The sequence below is a fragment of the Tinamus guttatus genome, unplaced genomic scaffold (assembly GCF_059628265.1).
Source record: "Tinamus guttatus ecotype Peru unplaced genomic scaffold, ASM5962826v1 Tinamus_guttatus_pri_ptg000056l, whole genome shotgun sequence".
In the NCBI taxonomy this organism is placed as follows: Eukaryota; Metazoa; Chordata; class Aves; order Tinamiformes; family Tinamidae; genus Tinamus; species Tinamus guttatus.
In genome coordinates, this window is record NW_028288590.1 from 997,905 (window position 1) to 1,011,964 (window position 14,060).

The following is a 14,060-nucleotide window of genomic DNA, read 5'->3' on the forward strand; positions in this document are numbered from 1 at the left end:
TACTGGGGGGCAAATGCAGAAATACTCCATCAGCCCACATTCAAAGCAATAAGAATGGACAGTGACAAAATGTACGCAGTCTGGTGAACATTAATGATGGGAAGTTGGGGAAAGAATGGATTCTGTTCATTAGCTTTTATCTCATTCTGAACATACTAAACTCAGATTCAATAAGCATATGAAGCTTGATGAGATTTTCTAAAGATTTTTGAAAATGCACAGAATTGATGTGCCCAGAATAGAGTTCTTGGGGTTTTTTTATTAAGCATTTATTTTATTTCAAATTGGTGAAAAGGAAAATTTTCAAAGAATTTTGCTTTATATTTGATTTCAAACTATAATGCAAGTTTATAAAAAAGGCAATCTTATGAATAGTTTCTTCTTTGAATATGTTAAACTTTAAGGATTTGTTTTTCAGTTAAAATTAAGTCTCTCAGAAGTAATAAGAGCTTTCTAATTAGTCAATAATAGCTTCATTAGTAAATGTTTATTTCTTCTGAAGGTAGCTAAGTGATCTGCTGTCCTTTTTCGCAACGCTATTGGCTGTAGCCTGCAAGGTGCACTGAATGCTAGTTTCCTGATGTGGAAATGCCTGCATGATGGCACAGTGCTGCAGGACTGAAATCTCTGAGACTGAAGTCTCTGAAATATGAAGAGTCTTCTATGTCTTAGATAGGCATACTCACCCAACTGTGCCCATCATTAAGATAATGGTTGTAGTGGTACCTTATGAGCTGGCTTTTTCCAAGATCTGTAAATGAATCTATACAATTTGAGAAAGGACTTCTAAAAAATATTCTCACTTTTACTTCATTATTAGACAGAATGATGCCCAATCACTAAATTACTAAGAACTAGGAAAGAAGCTATATGTCAGCTTGGCGCCTTTGCTCATCCACAACTAAGAGGATTGTAAATTCAGAGCAAGCAAGTCATTGAAAAGTCATTTTCTCCCTAGTCATTTTATCCCATTTCCTCTCCCTATCTCTCTTTTCTTGTTATCTGCTGTTTTTGATCAGTAAATGTGATCAAAATATGCCATGATTATTCATGCTAGCATACCTGAACTCTCAGTTAGGCTGAGTGAGGTATAATTTTCAGGTAGTTTCGTTAATTTCTAAGGTTCTATAAACATAAAAGATAATACACAGTTTCATATTAAACAAAATATACCTTGTTGTTAAAGTTACCTTGTCATTAAATATGCATCTGATCATACATGCTGGATAAAAGTCATGTGAATTTTTCAGCAGGTCCCTGGATAAAAGTCATGTGAATTTTCCAACTTTTAATTGAATGCATTCACTTTTACATTGCTTAATGGTGCCCTTGGTTATATTCTAAGACTATATCCATATGATTAATTAATAAATTTTAATAAATTAAAATGAGTTTCTTCTGTATTTCAGAGTAATTCACAACAGTGCACACAATTTTTATTTCCAAATGCATAATTACATACCAAGTACGAAAGTAAAACATTTTCAGAGCTGTTGAACACTACTCCACTTTTTAGGAAAGAAACCCACAGTTCTTTCCTCCCTTTTCCCTCTTCCCTTTTCTCTTTCCTTTTCTCTTCCCTCTTCCTTTCTCCTTTCCTTTCTCCTTTCTCTTTCCCTCCCCTCCCCTCCCCTTCCCTTCCCTTCCCTTCCCTCCCCTCCCCCTCCCCCTCCCCCTCCCCCTCCCCCTCCTCTTGCTGCCTATATAGGTTAAATATTACTCACTGCAGGCTCACCTGCTCCCTCAGTTGTATAGCTTAGGAACAACTTCAGCATCTCCTGTAGGATTCAGTGAAAGTGCATTTTGTTGTGTTCTTGAGCCTTTAAGGTGCATGTGCAGTGCTTTGCCCTTTCAACCCATCATGATTGTTACACCAGTGTTATTCTGAGTATCTACAAGGTGATAAAATATCTCGAGCCAGGCACATGAGAACAGACTGCAAGAAAACCTTCTTTCATATTTTTCTTCACAGTTGTATCTTAGCTGGTCCCTCACTCTCAGCAAAACAAGCAGACAAACAAACAAAAAATCAGCCCAAATAATGCAAATTCATATTAGGTGTTCACAAAAATTCAGTGGTAAAATAGTCTCTCTCTTCAGAGATTTTATTTAGAGGCTTCTGACACTGGATTTTGTTCCCTCCACAGCATACATATAGTGCAGAGAGCATGTTGAGAAGGAGGCTGCAGATATTCACACAGATTTCATTCAGGAATGTGTAATTAAAGATAATTAAGCTCGACCAATTCTTTTAATTAGTTCTTTTGAATGCCACAGAAGCCTCATTTTTCTTTCTTTTCTCTAAATTGTATTATCCAACTTTTGCTGTTATTTTAAGCTGTAATACAGCCCACATTAACAGTGTGCATTATACTTTGCTCATGTTTTCATTCTGTTCTTTACATCATAAGCAGTTCAGATTTTTTTTTTAAGCTAGTCGACTGAAAAATGAAATGTCAGTTTTCTGACAGACCTGATGCAGAGAACTGATGAGAGAATCATTCACAGATTCACAGAATGGCTGAGGTTGGAAGGGACCTTCCACCCCCCTGCTCAAGCAGGGTCACCTACAGCACATTGCACGGGATCACGTCCAGATAACTTTTGAATATCTGCAGAGGAGAATCCACAACCTCTTTGGGCAAGCTGCTGCAGTGCTCTATCACCCTCACTGCACAGTTTTTCCTCATGTTTTGGCAGAACTACCTGTGGTTTAATTCATGCCTGTTGCCTCCCATCTTGTCACTGGGCACTACTGAAAAGAGTCTTGGCGCAATTCTCTCCCTACCCTCCTTTCAGATACCTATACATATTGATAAGATCCCCCATAAGTCTTCTTTTCTCTAGGCTAAAAATTACCACCTCTCACCCTTATTCATCCTCGTATCCTTTTGCTGAACTCACTCCGTCATGTCTCTGTTCTGGGGAGCCCAGAACTGGAGCTAGTACTCCAGATAGATAGAGCCTCACCAGAGCTAGGGAGAGAGGGAGAATAACCTCCCTCAACCTCTTGGCAACACTCTGCCTACCGCAACTCAGGAGACCATTGGTGTTCTTTCACGAGGGCACATTCCTGGTTTGTGGTCAGCTTTTTGCTAGCTGTGGTCCTTCCCTGCAGAACTGCTCTCCAGCCTCTTAAGGTCCCTCTGAATGACAGCGTGGCCCTCTGGGGTATGAGCATCTCTTACCATTTTTGTATCATCATCAGACTTGCTGAGGATGTGCACAGTTGCTTCGTTAAAGTCACTGATGAATGAAATAAATAAACAGGATTGGATTAAATCATCTGAAAGATAGTGAGAATCTATACTGGGTTGCTGAATATCTTGCCTTTTTACATGCAGCATATTTAGAATGAATAAGCAGTTTAAAGATCTTTTTGTTTAGCTTAGTCACAGTGACGCATAAATGGCACACAGCCATATCTTCTCTTCCAGGAGATCTGTGAAGCTACTGAGATTGGATTATCTACCTCTACTGACCTATATGTGTGTGATTTGTAGTTTAGAGAATTGAATACACACATTGATATTTGAATACATTCTAAAGACCTGCAAGTTTAATCAACTAAAAAGCCATTCCGAAAAGCTGAAAATGATTTGGGGGTTTCCCCAACACAGATTATTAGGTGGTCCTAAGTCCTTTAAGATTCCAGAAAGGTTAATAGAAGGAAAGACCTTTGATAAATGTGAAAGATCTACCTGCATTAGGAATATTCTTTTGTTTATATAGTGGGTGCTAATGTGTTTCTCCATTTCATATATCTAAACAAAAACAAAGAAACAAACAACAAAAAAACACAAAAAACAGAGTCTCAAAGGCAAAATAAAAGATGAATCACCTCAAAGCCTACAGTTTAAGAGATATTATTCTACCTAAAATAAATAAATAATAATAAAAAAAGGAATGAAAGGAATGAAACAGAACAGCAATACAAATCCAGCTAGCTTTCATCTCAGGAAAATTCTAGAAGACCCAGACTTCTGGTTGCTCTTAGATTAAAAAAAAAAAAAAAAAAAAAAGGAAAAAGAAACTGGAAAAAAAGAAAGAAAGAAATCCAAAGGCCAAATGACATCATCAGATTTGAATGCTTAGTTAAAAGCTATATATGGCCATAAAGTGATCGTATTAGTGGAGAAATGAAGTCCTTCAGAAGGCAAAAAAATATTTTTAGGAAAGAGTTTAAAACCAGAGTAAGTATATTGCAGTACTTCCCCAGAACAACTTCTTCGCACCAAACAGGTTGCAGTCAGGAGCTTCCTGAGATGTAGGAGACTGTAGGAGACAGGAAAAAAAGATTTTTCCTCTCTGTTTTAAGGCATCAGAAGAACATGAACTTCATGCTTAACTGATAACTAAAACAACTGATTCACAGTTGTACTCTTAATCATTTGGATTACTGAACTTTTAAACCTGTTTTTCCCCGTATATGTCAAGGAAGAACTGAGAGATACAAGCATTCTCAAACCAAAGAAAATTACCACCTCCAACAACCCAAAGACATCTAACAGGGAAAAAGACTCTCAAAACTCACATCTAATGCCATTTTTAAAAAAGAAAGGGAATAAAATGGCACATAAGAATGGAGTGCATACAAACACTGTTTGAAGATATTGATTATTTCCAGGCAACTGCACAAAATGTACCTGTTTATTCCAAATGATTCAGTTAAATTGTGATTACATGTCTATAATGTTATGAATACATACCATTTAACCTAGACTTTTTCTGGGGTGAACATGGCTCTTTCATCCAAAACACAGGTTATAGGAGCTTATACTGAATCAGAGTTATAATACTGATCACAAGATTGAGACCCCCTTATTTTAAGACTTTATATATGCATACATTGTCAGTTACTGTTCTGAAGGTTTTCTCCTCTAATAAGATGAAGAAAAAGAGGTCAGAATCTTACAGTACATGTGAAGAAACAGAACCAAAATGTCTTTCCTATGGAAATATGCTACTCAGCCAGGCTCAAACCAACTCAGCCAATTCAAGTCACTTTGTCAACCCAAGGGGAAGATAAGTACAAGGTAATATTTTCTTGTCTAAGGATCCTTCCAGAACCATATTTTCCTTTCAGAAAGACAGAGTTGATTCTCATTGTTTGTTACTGCAGGAAAAATTCACAGTCACATAATTAGAAAAAAGGTGGTTTCATTTTTGATTCATATTTTTCTGGCTTTGAGGTGATTATGGAGAACACCTACTTCTATCTGTCTTATATATATTTCCCCCCAAAATCCTGTTGTTCACAAGAAATGCTGTTCAGATTTGTCCCATTTACACTTGACAGCATTTTAACAGACCATTCATCAGGTTGAATAAAGGGGTTTCTTTATAGCAAATGAAGAGAATACAGCCAAGTCATCTGTCTCTAGAAAAAGCACAGTATTAACTCAATACTCTCAATCAATCAATACTCTCTAATCTCAAATGACATGATACTGTGTTATAAACAGAAATGAATATATGCTTTTGGTTTTACCTCTCTGATCTGTCCTCACGGCATTTTATAGTATTATTCCGTTGAATCCATGAGACAAAAAAAAAGATTAGATTTAACCACCAATAAGCAATTCTGCAAGTACTTAAGAAAACTTCTTTATCTCCCTTGCCTGAGGATTGTATAAATCCATCTCCGCACTTGTTTTTAAAGATTGGCAAGAACAGGGATGGATATTCAGAGAAAGATTAAAAAAAAAAAAAAGATTTAGGTTAAGCTTGTCAAACAGCTTTGAATTATTGTCAGTTTGTTAGGACTAAGCTCCAAAAGGCAAAGGAACAGTCATTTTCTGTGGAGACATACTGCCCACTGCTTTTTTTTTTTTTTCAGCTATTAATGGCTTTACATTTCTCAAGCAGATGCTAATTTATTATCAAAGAGTCCTCTAGAAATAGTCTATGTTGGCCTTAAAGTTGTTACCAGCCTGTGTTGGAAGCTCTGCTTTAATTGATAGATGAAAAATTTGTATGTTTGCCCAGCTTCTGATGCTCAGGGAGAAAATTTTCACAGCACCTGCCCATCTGTGCCTGGCTGAAGCCACAGACTAATGTCAGTTCTTTGCATGAAACTAAATTAATTCACACTTTTTGGTCTCCCCACCTTCACACACTCCCAGAGGAGCTATAATTTACTAATGCCATGGATGCACTCAGAAAACAAAATGATTATTCACTGTTATTCTCATCTCACAGCTGGCAAATTTGAGCATAGGAAGTGTGTAGTAGCTGATAATTCTTATGGAACAGATGTCTTTTTATAGAGAATCTGGCAAAAAGCAAAAAAAATAATGGATTTGCTCATCTGCTTCTGTGTGATACATTTGATGCCCCAGTGAACGTGCTAAGTGGCAATTCTTTTTGAAGACTCCTTGAGAATTGGCATCCTGACTGTGAAAAAAAGACAGGATCTTGGAATGAAGATAAATCTTGGCATTTATCGCTCAACAGATTTAAATTCTGTACTAGTGAATTAACAGAATAGACATATATATTATCTATAAAAAGACACCAAGACACCAAAGAAAGAGCAATGGCAGTATTAGAGGCTTTGATTTAGCAGAGGACTTGCCTCACAATTCTTCAGTGTGATCTCACTGATTTCAACAAGATCTCCTGAATAATTAAATAGTTAACTGAAGTAGAGGGAATGACAGCTACAAGTCCAAGAGGAATACATTGTGGTAGCAACTTCATCACCCAATTCAGGCAAAATTTAAGATAAGATTTCTTAAGAGAACACAATGGAACCACAAGCTGTAGGTTAGTATGTGAATAACTTGCTCTCAAAAAAGCACTTGCTTTTCACTGCCTTATCACATGGCTGATTTTTCTGACAGTGTGCTAGGGAATGATGCTCCAAGCAATGGGATATGCTTAGTAAGAAAAGAGAGGGTAAGGCCCTTACCTTAACTATGTGCATGGAATAAGAAAATGTATATTTTCAAACTGCAGCTGATGGAAAGCTAAGATGTATAACAGGAATACAAATAAGAAGTGTTTTACCTGAGCTAGCGCCGCTCCTCTCCATTATCCCCAGTTTGTTTTCTTTTGCTTAGTTTTCCTCTTCTATGACCAGTTTATTCCAAAAGTAACCTTCCAGCTGCCCACAAAGTGAACATATTTTCCTTCCTGGCCTCAGCCCTGAATACCAAATCCCTCACCGCCTTCCTTCACTCAGCTGAGTTTGCCAGATACCATTTAATCTGTAGCGCTCTCATATATGCACTTGGTAATCAGCTGCTGTGCAAAGTTGCAAGTAGCATATGATAACAACTTGCAGAAGACCACTTTCTGTAGTGTCAGAGCATAGATACTTGCTGGTAAAGAAACTTTCCAAATACATATAAAATACCTCTATACAATTTGTACTTAAAATGCCACACTGTGAAGTAAGGCTTTTATAGGAACCAGAAATCCTGTTAGAACAGAAAGCTAAGTACACCTCTGAAGCTCAGGTTCAGTGGAAATGTTGCTGAAAACTAGCAAAAATTAAGTTTCTTAAATATTTATAATGGTATACTATTTTCTTTCACCAGTGGTGAGACAAAATCTCAGAAAGCTGCCCAGTCTCTGGGGTTCTTTGTTTCTGATGAGCTTTCAGAAAGCATAAGCATATTTTGCCCATTAGAATTAGCAGCCAGAGGAAATGAGAAGGAACTTCTGACGCCAATACAGTGAGAGTGGGGGAGGGAATATGCTACCTAAGATGCCTTGCAGAGGAGAAGGAAAGAATTTTAACCCTTATGTAAAACAGTTGAGACGTGGAAGCACAAAACAGCTTAAGACACGAAAAAAGTGCTAAATTAAAGAAGCAGGAGAGAAAGATAAACAGATGCGCAGGACTGACAGAAGGAAGGAGTGTTTCCAATGAGCCTCACCTTCATAGGCGTACTTGTTTGCACAGTACTTCAAGTTTCATATAGAAGGCAAGCAAGTGGGAAGATGCACAACCACATACACATGGGAGAGCAGGACCTAGAATGAATGAACTTCCCTGCACTGCATCCGTCTAGGTGTCCCTTTAGCAGTTATCCTATTTTTTGAACAGTCACTCGCTTTGCTTTCAAAAAAAAAAAAAAAAAGTGCAAAGACATACTTTTGACATAGGAAATCCACCAGACCAACTCTTCCAAGTCAAAATAACCTGAAGCACCAACTACTTCCTATGCCATGAGCAGCCTGGCCTCTTCAATGCTCAAGCTGAGTCAATACCACCTTGTGGTACCATTTTCAAGCTGCTCAACCAAGTGATCCTCTTCATGCTGTGCTGAGTGAGCACTGTACATGGTGATCCTCATCAACCAAGCTCAATAAAACTTCTGCTATTGCAGCTGTCTAAGCAATACATCAGTAAGTGCCCTTTGCTTGAGATAATTACTTCACTTTTCATTATAATAAGAAAAATGAACATATTTCTTCTTTCATAATGCTAAAATGTGGCATGGAGGCATTCCAAGTATGCCAAGGTCCCAGCTCTTCTTGCTGAAACAGATGTCACATCAACATTTGCAAGGGAAAGCCAGTAGTTGTGCAGACAGTGAGCCAGGATAGCCAACATGAAATTTCTCAGTTGTGTTCAGTGTTCACTGAACACTGACTCCAGATGCTAGATGCATAAGCACACATATATGTAAATTAAACAGTGCCCAGGAATACAGTCATCTCATCAAAATTATTTTTTCTCTTTGGAAGACCAAATTACTCTAGTATGAAAATTTCTTTTCTTTTCTTTTTTTTTTAACTCTCACTGTTGAATAGCCAGCACATTCCCTGACATGATACTCATTTGGTCCAACCCCCTTCCCCTTGAAATTACTTGGTTCCCATAGGTACTGACTAGATCTGCCATCTATCCCTATGCCATAGGGAAAATAGCCTAATTTGGGAACATAGTGCTCAACTTTTCCAATTCTTCTGAAGGGTGTTTTCAGACCAGTTCACTTCCCAGTTCTCTACCCCTTTCATTTGCTTCTGGCATTTGTGTGCAGCTATGAGACATGAATGGCCTTAATTGCTCTCCCTTAATGTTCAAGCAGGGAAGTCCTCAGCCTGCTCCAAACTTGAGAGGACAGCTGCCTCTCTGCCACTTGCTACCACAACCAATATCTCCCATGCCTGATCCTGGGTCAGCCCCTCACGAGCCAGCTGCAGTTTCTTCTACACAGTGGCACTGCTGCTCTTGTCCAGACCCAGACTGGGAACAGAGTTTTTTGCAAGGGACATAGTTCTGCCGCAGGATCAGGGTAAATTTCACTTACAATCCCTATGCTTGGACGGAAAGAGCAAAATAGAGAATAGTTTCAAGTATTTACTTTCCTTGGCAGAATTTGAGACTCTGTCCTTTGCTTTTGTGGAATACAAACTACTGATGAGAGGAGGCTTAAAAATATAAATAAATAAATAAAGAGAGAAAAAAAAATAAAAAGGAAAAAAAGTCACAGCACACCTAAGCATCATAGTGAGGCAGAAAGAGCTGTATACTTCATACTCTTCCAAGCCAGAACAATTAATTAAACATCCACATTTCAAAATTTTGGCTAGGAGCCCAACTTTTCTACCTCTCCTTACTGCCTGACAGTATTACAAGTCTTAAAAGAGGTTTAAATTAATTCTTTGCTTGTTAGTGATGAGTTATTCATTCCAGGAGAATTCCTGGCTGCATCCAGATTGAGTTGAAGTTCTCAAGGAAGACAAAGAAACACTATTTTGGAAAGCTCCTTTTGTGTCAGTGCCATCATGATCAGCAAAAGGAGTGTTTGAACTATCTCCTATCTGGTTTTACCAACTGTGCCCTCAGTAGGACGGGAGATATGCAGGTTGTCAGACTCTTATTCCCATATGGCTCAGGTTGATCCTGGAGCACTGAGGTGGGCCCACCTAAGATGCCTGGGAGAAAGACTAATGATTCAAATCTACTCTGCTGAATTTCTAATATTAATTCAACTTTCAGAATTTATAGCAAGCCTGTTTTCTGAGAGTTGTTTGGTTTCATTTACATAGATGGTTTTAAGCCAAATTGAGTAGGTGTTCATTATTGCAGTCATTATCACTAAACAAATAATACAGGAAGTACAGGGAAAATGAAAGGACACAGAAGGTACTCCTAGATTTGCCCGGTCACCTGGCAATTTAGGAATATTAGCCCATCAGGCAGCATATTGCTCTGTGTGTGGGTGTACTGTGGCTACAAGGACATGCAGAAGTAGGCAGACTGTAGCTCATTATATGTTAACTACAGCACCATGCTGACATGACTGCATTGGTCTAGCCTCCAGCAAATGGGAATGAAAGTGCCCATGAGTGTATGGTAAACTGAAGAGAAATGATCAAGTTGTGTCTTTAGCGTAGGTCTCAAATTAGTGAAAAGGAAAACAAAAAAAAAAATCTAGTTGACACCTAGCTACAAAGTGGCCTGAGGCCAAAAAAAAGTGTTAATTACTGGTAGCAATCAGCCTTATGACTGCATGCTTGGAGGTAGGTAGTCACAGACAGACCAAGAAGTGAAACTGAGAAACTGCAGAAACTCTAAGGTCATAAACTGCACATGCAGAATAGACCACAAAACACAGAGTTGCATCTAAGACTGCAACTACAAAGAAAAGCAAATACATAAGTTGCTGTGTATTAATATTACTCCTCATCATTTTCCAATTATAAAACAAAGATATGAAACAATCAGACAAACTTTTCCACAAGTGGCACATCTATGTATTTGGCATTCATAACTCAGTGAGAGATCTGATCACCGTCGTACAGAAGCTCTGTGTATTGTGCCAAGTTCAGGGTTAACATGAAGAGCTAGAAGAGTTTAGAGTTGAGGTTCCTCCTTCTCGCTATCATCCCTTGTTTCCTCCCAAAATCATGTTCAACGTGATAATTTGATAGTCCTACCTGATCCTACTTTTTCTATTCCTGTTTGCCTAGACATTATGGTATTTAATAACCTTCCCTTGAAATAAATCCCTGAATAGTTCAAGCAGACTTGAGATTGGAGTTCTTGAGTAAAATATATATATATATACATATATATATATATTATACCTATACACATATATAGTATGTGCAGAGGGAAAATGAGCCTTTTTTCTTCTATCTGTATAAACCAGCGTCTTAGAAACACGCTAGCATGTTTTTCCTGCTTTGTGATGTTTTGAACATCATACAGTTGCTGACTTTGTTCCTCAATCCAGGGATGTTTTTTGTAACCCAATATGGTGATAAACCCATCACAGATACAGGAGATAAAGGCTGAGCAGCGGCGCCAAGATGCTCAGGGGGAGAGCTGGCCAGGCCCCAGCACAGATGCCTGGCTTTACCCCTGGAAAGGGAACAAAACAATTCACCAAGTACCAGATGTAGATGATTCATAGACTGAAAAAGCTTGGAAGTATTTTATTTGAGCACTTCACTGAATGGGAAGCAGTAGGAAAGAGCAGAGAGGAGAGAAAAATAAAATTTTTTCAACAGGAAAACCTGACTCTCCTATGCTGATAATTTGAGTCCAACGTCCATCTGCAAAGAAAGAAAAAAAAAAAAAAACAACTCTGTGGTTTATTCATTAAAGTAAGCCCTTTCTGCTATTCCACTCAGCTCCCCTCTTGATTTCAACAAATTTTCATGCAGTGGGAAGCTTTTCTTCATCTTCAAACCCAGACAGACACACTGACTTATCGTATTTAAAACTTCTGGGTGACTATATATTAATAGGTTATTCCTAACTTGCACTATGTCTTAAAGAAACATCTCCAAGAATAAAATTGTTTTCCTGCAAAAGTAGTTTATAAGATGGAAGATATTAATGTCTTCCTGCCCCCACTCCATGTTTAATGCAATGAGTAAAGGTTCACTTGTAGCTTTTAGCATGTAACTAATATCACAGAATTATGGAAATTTTGTAGATTGATAAAAAATAGATATCTTTCCTCATACCCAGACCTCTATTCATCTTCCAGAAAAACAAGAGTTAAACATCCTATTTGGAACAAAGTTCAGATCAACGTAGAGAAAGGGCATAAATTGTATGCCTCCACCTATTTATGGAGTCCTCAATGCATGTACAATTTAGGAGACTACAGGAAGCAGCAACAACAAACTATGAACTAAGTCCTGACGGACCTGTAAAAACATTGTGAAGAAAGTTAAAACTGGAAAATCTGAGCTGCAGGCAAGAAAGAGTCTTCTTCAGTACAGGGCTTAGCTGAGTGTGACCTTTCTTATCTCAAATGCATACACCCTATACAGATAGTTACCCTTATATATCCTTACATACCTTGTCTAAAGATATATGTATACTTTTATAGCCTTAAGTATGTAGTCATGACCTACAAATATGTTCCAGCTCTGCAGCCCCTTCACCTCGTCTACTGCAGAAACTTTTAAACTGTTTTCTTTTAAAATGAGGAAGAAGCACATGAGGAAATACCTCAGGCTGAGATTTCTTTATTTTAATTTGAAATTTTTCAGATATCACAGCTCTTCACCGTCTAATTTCTAATTGCAGGTTAATCAATATTGCCTAGGTATTTTCTCCAGTCCTAGGACTGCACAAGCTGTGATTACATTAAATCCTCAGTGCTTTACTGTCCTGGGGCAGCGCACAGATTTCAATCCCCACTTCTGTTATGATTCACCTAAAGATTAAAACTGGCTATTTTTGTTTCAGAATCTTCAAGGACTTGAAGACTCTTCTCCTTTAGAGACCATTTTCTGGTCTAAGCAAAATATTTGTGTTTGGTCTCCATCCCCAAAGCATACAATTTCTAAGTCACCGCTGCTACTAAAAAAGCTGCACAAAGCAAACCAGGCTGTTCTTGCAAGGACCTACAATGTATGTTCAAAAATATTTGTGCTCCTTTAAGAACAGTTGATCTTTGAAGAGAAGCTACTACTGAAGTTCTCATATCATTTGATTTCTCAGTCCAGAAATACCAGGTTTGATGTGCTCCGCTCAAGATTAATCCTTCTGTAAGTAGCATGTAAACTTTATACAGTCAAGTTATCAATGGTTTTCACGATTATCTGTGAAATATACACATTTGAGTGTATTTTGAAGCTAAATCTAAACACAAGCTACAATCCAGAGTCTGTGTGTGAATAACTGAAAACAACTAATGACAAAGTGACAAACGCATCAGTTACACAGTCGTCTGTAATTAAATACCCTTTCCTTCCTTTAGTCGCCACCTTTATTTCAGTTTTTCACTGAGGCTTCAGTTTGAAGAAAACTCCAGAGACAAACACAGAGACACACTTCCTAATTGGAATGCACATGGAAAATTCAGACCAGAAATCTGACCATAATTACTAAAAACATAGAAACTCAATTAAAAACAGAAAAATCTGAAAAGATGCTAAATTCAAAACATCACTAAACTTTTTTACAATTAAAACTATATTTTTCTGCACCAGGGTTGCATTTGACCAAGAAAGGAGTGATTTTTCACAGACACATTTTGTTTAGAGTTACAAATTGAGAGAGGTCTCAAATTTTTGTAAACTGATAAAGCTCTATTAGATATTGATCCTTCTACACCATCTGAGGCTCTTCAACTGGAAATTTGCTTTCTATACCTCTCTGTCTGCTTCTATTCACTGAGGATGCATATCCCTGACAAAGAAGCTAACGGGTAGAAATGCCCACAGCCGCTCAGGTGCAATAGATGTAACCACTTTCTATCTGCCCTTAACCACAGCACTAACTCACAGCCTCTGCACCCTTCAATCATTTCAAACCATGGGGATGAAGCCTGGTGACGAGACCCTCCCAGAGCTGCAGCAGTGGGATGGCCAGAAAAGCCTTTTGAACGGCTGCTTACAGTAAATGCCATCAATTAAGGCACCACTCTCTGCCTTAGTATTTCTGTTGTCCCATTCACTACTCCTCATTTTTTTTTGCAATCAGATTGGGCAGCAAATGCAGTAAGAACAGAAATTCAAACTTGCACGTAATACACGTATGCACGTGTAAAATATGCACGTAATAAAGCTAACAATATTAACGATATAACAATATGCTGTTTCCAAATTTTGTGGACAAAGTCCATGAAAGCAGT

The 14,060-nt window shown here is 38.0% G+C and overlaps 1 long non-coding RNA gene across 1 annotated transcript in view; it reads left to right on the forward strand.

Moving 5' to 3' along the window:
• The window catches only part of LOC148595817 (uncharacterized), a 297,456-nt gene that overhangs the window by 39,105 nt on the left and 244,291 nt on the right, over positions 1 to 14,060 (forward strand). The window lies entirely within an intron of this gene.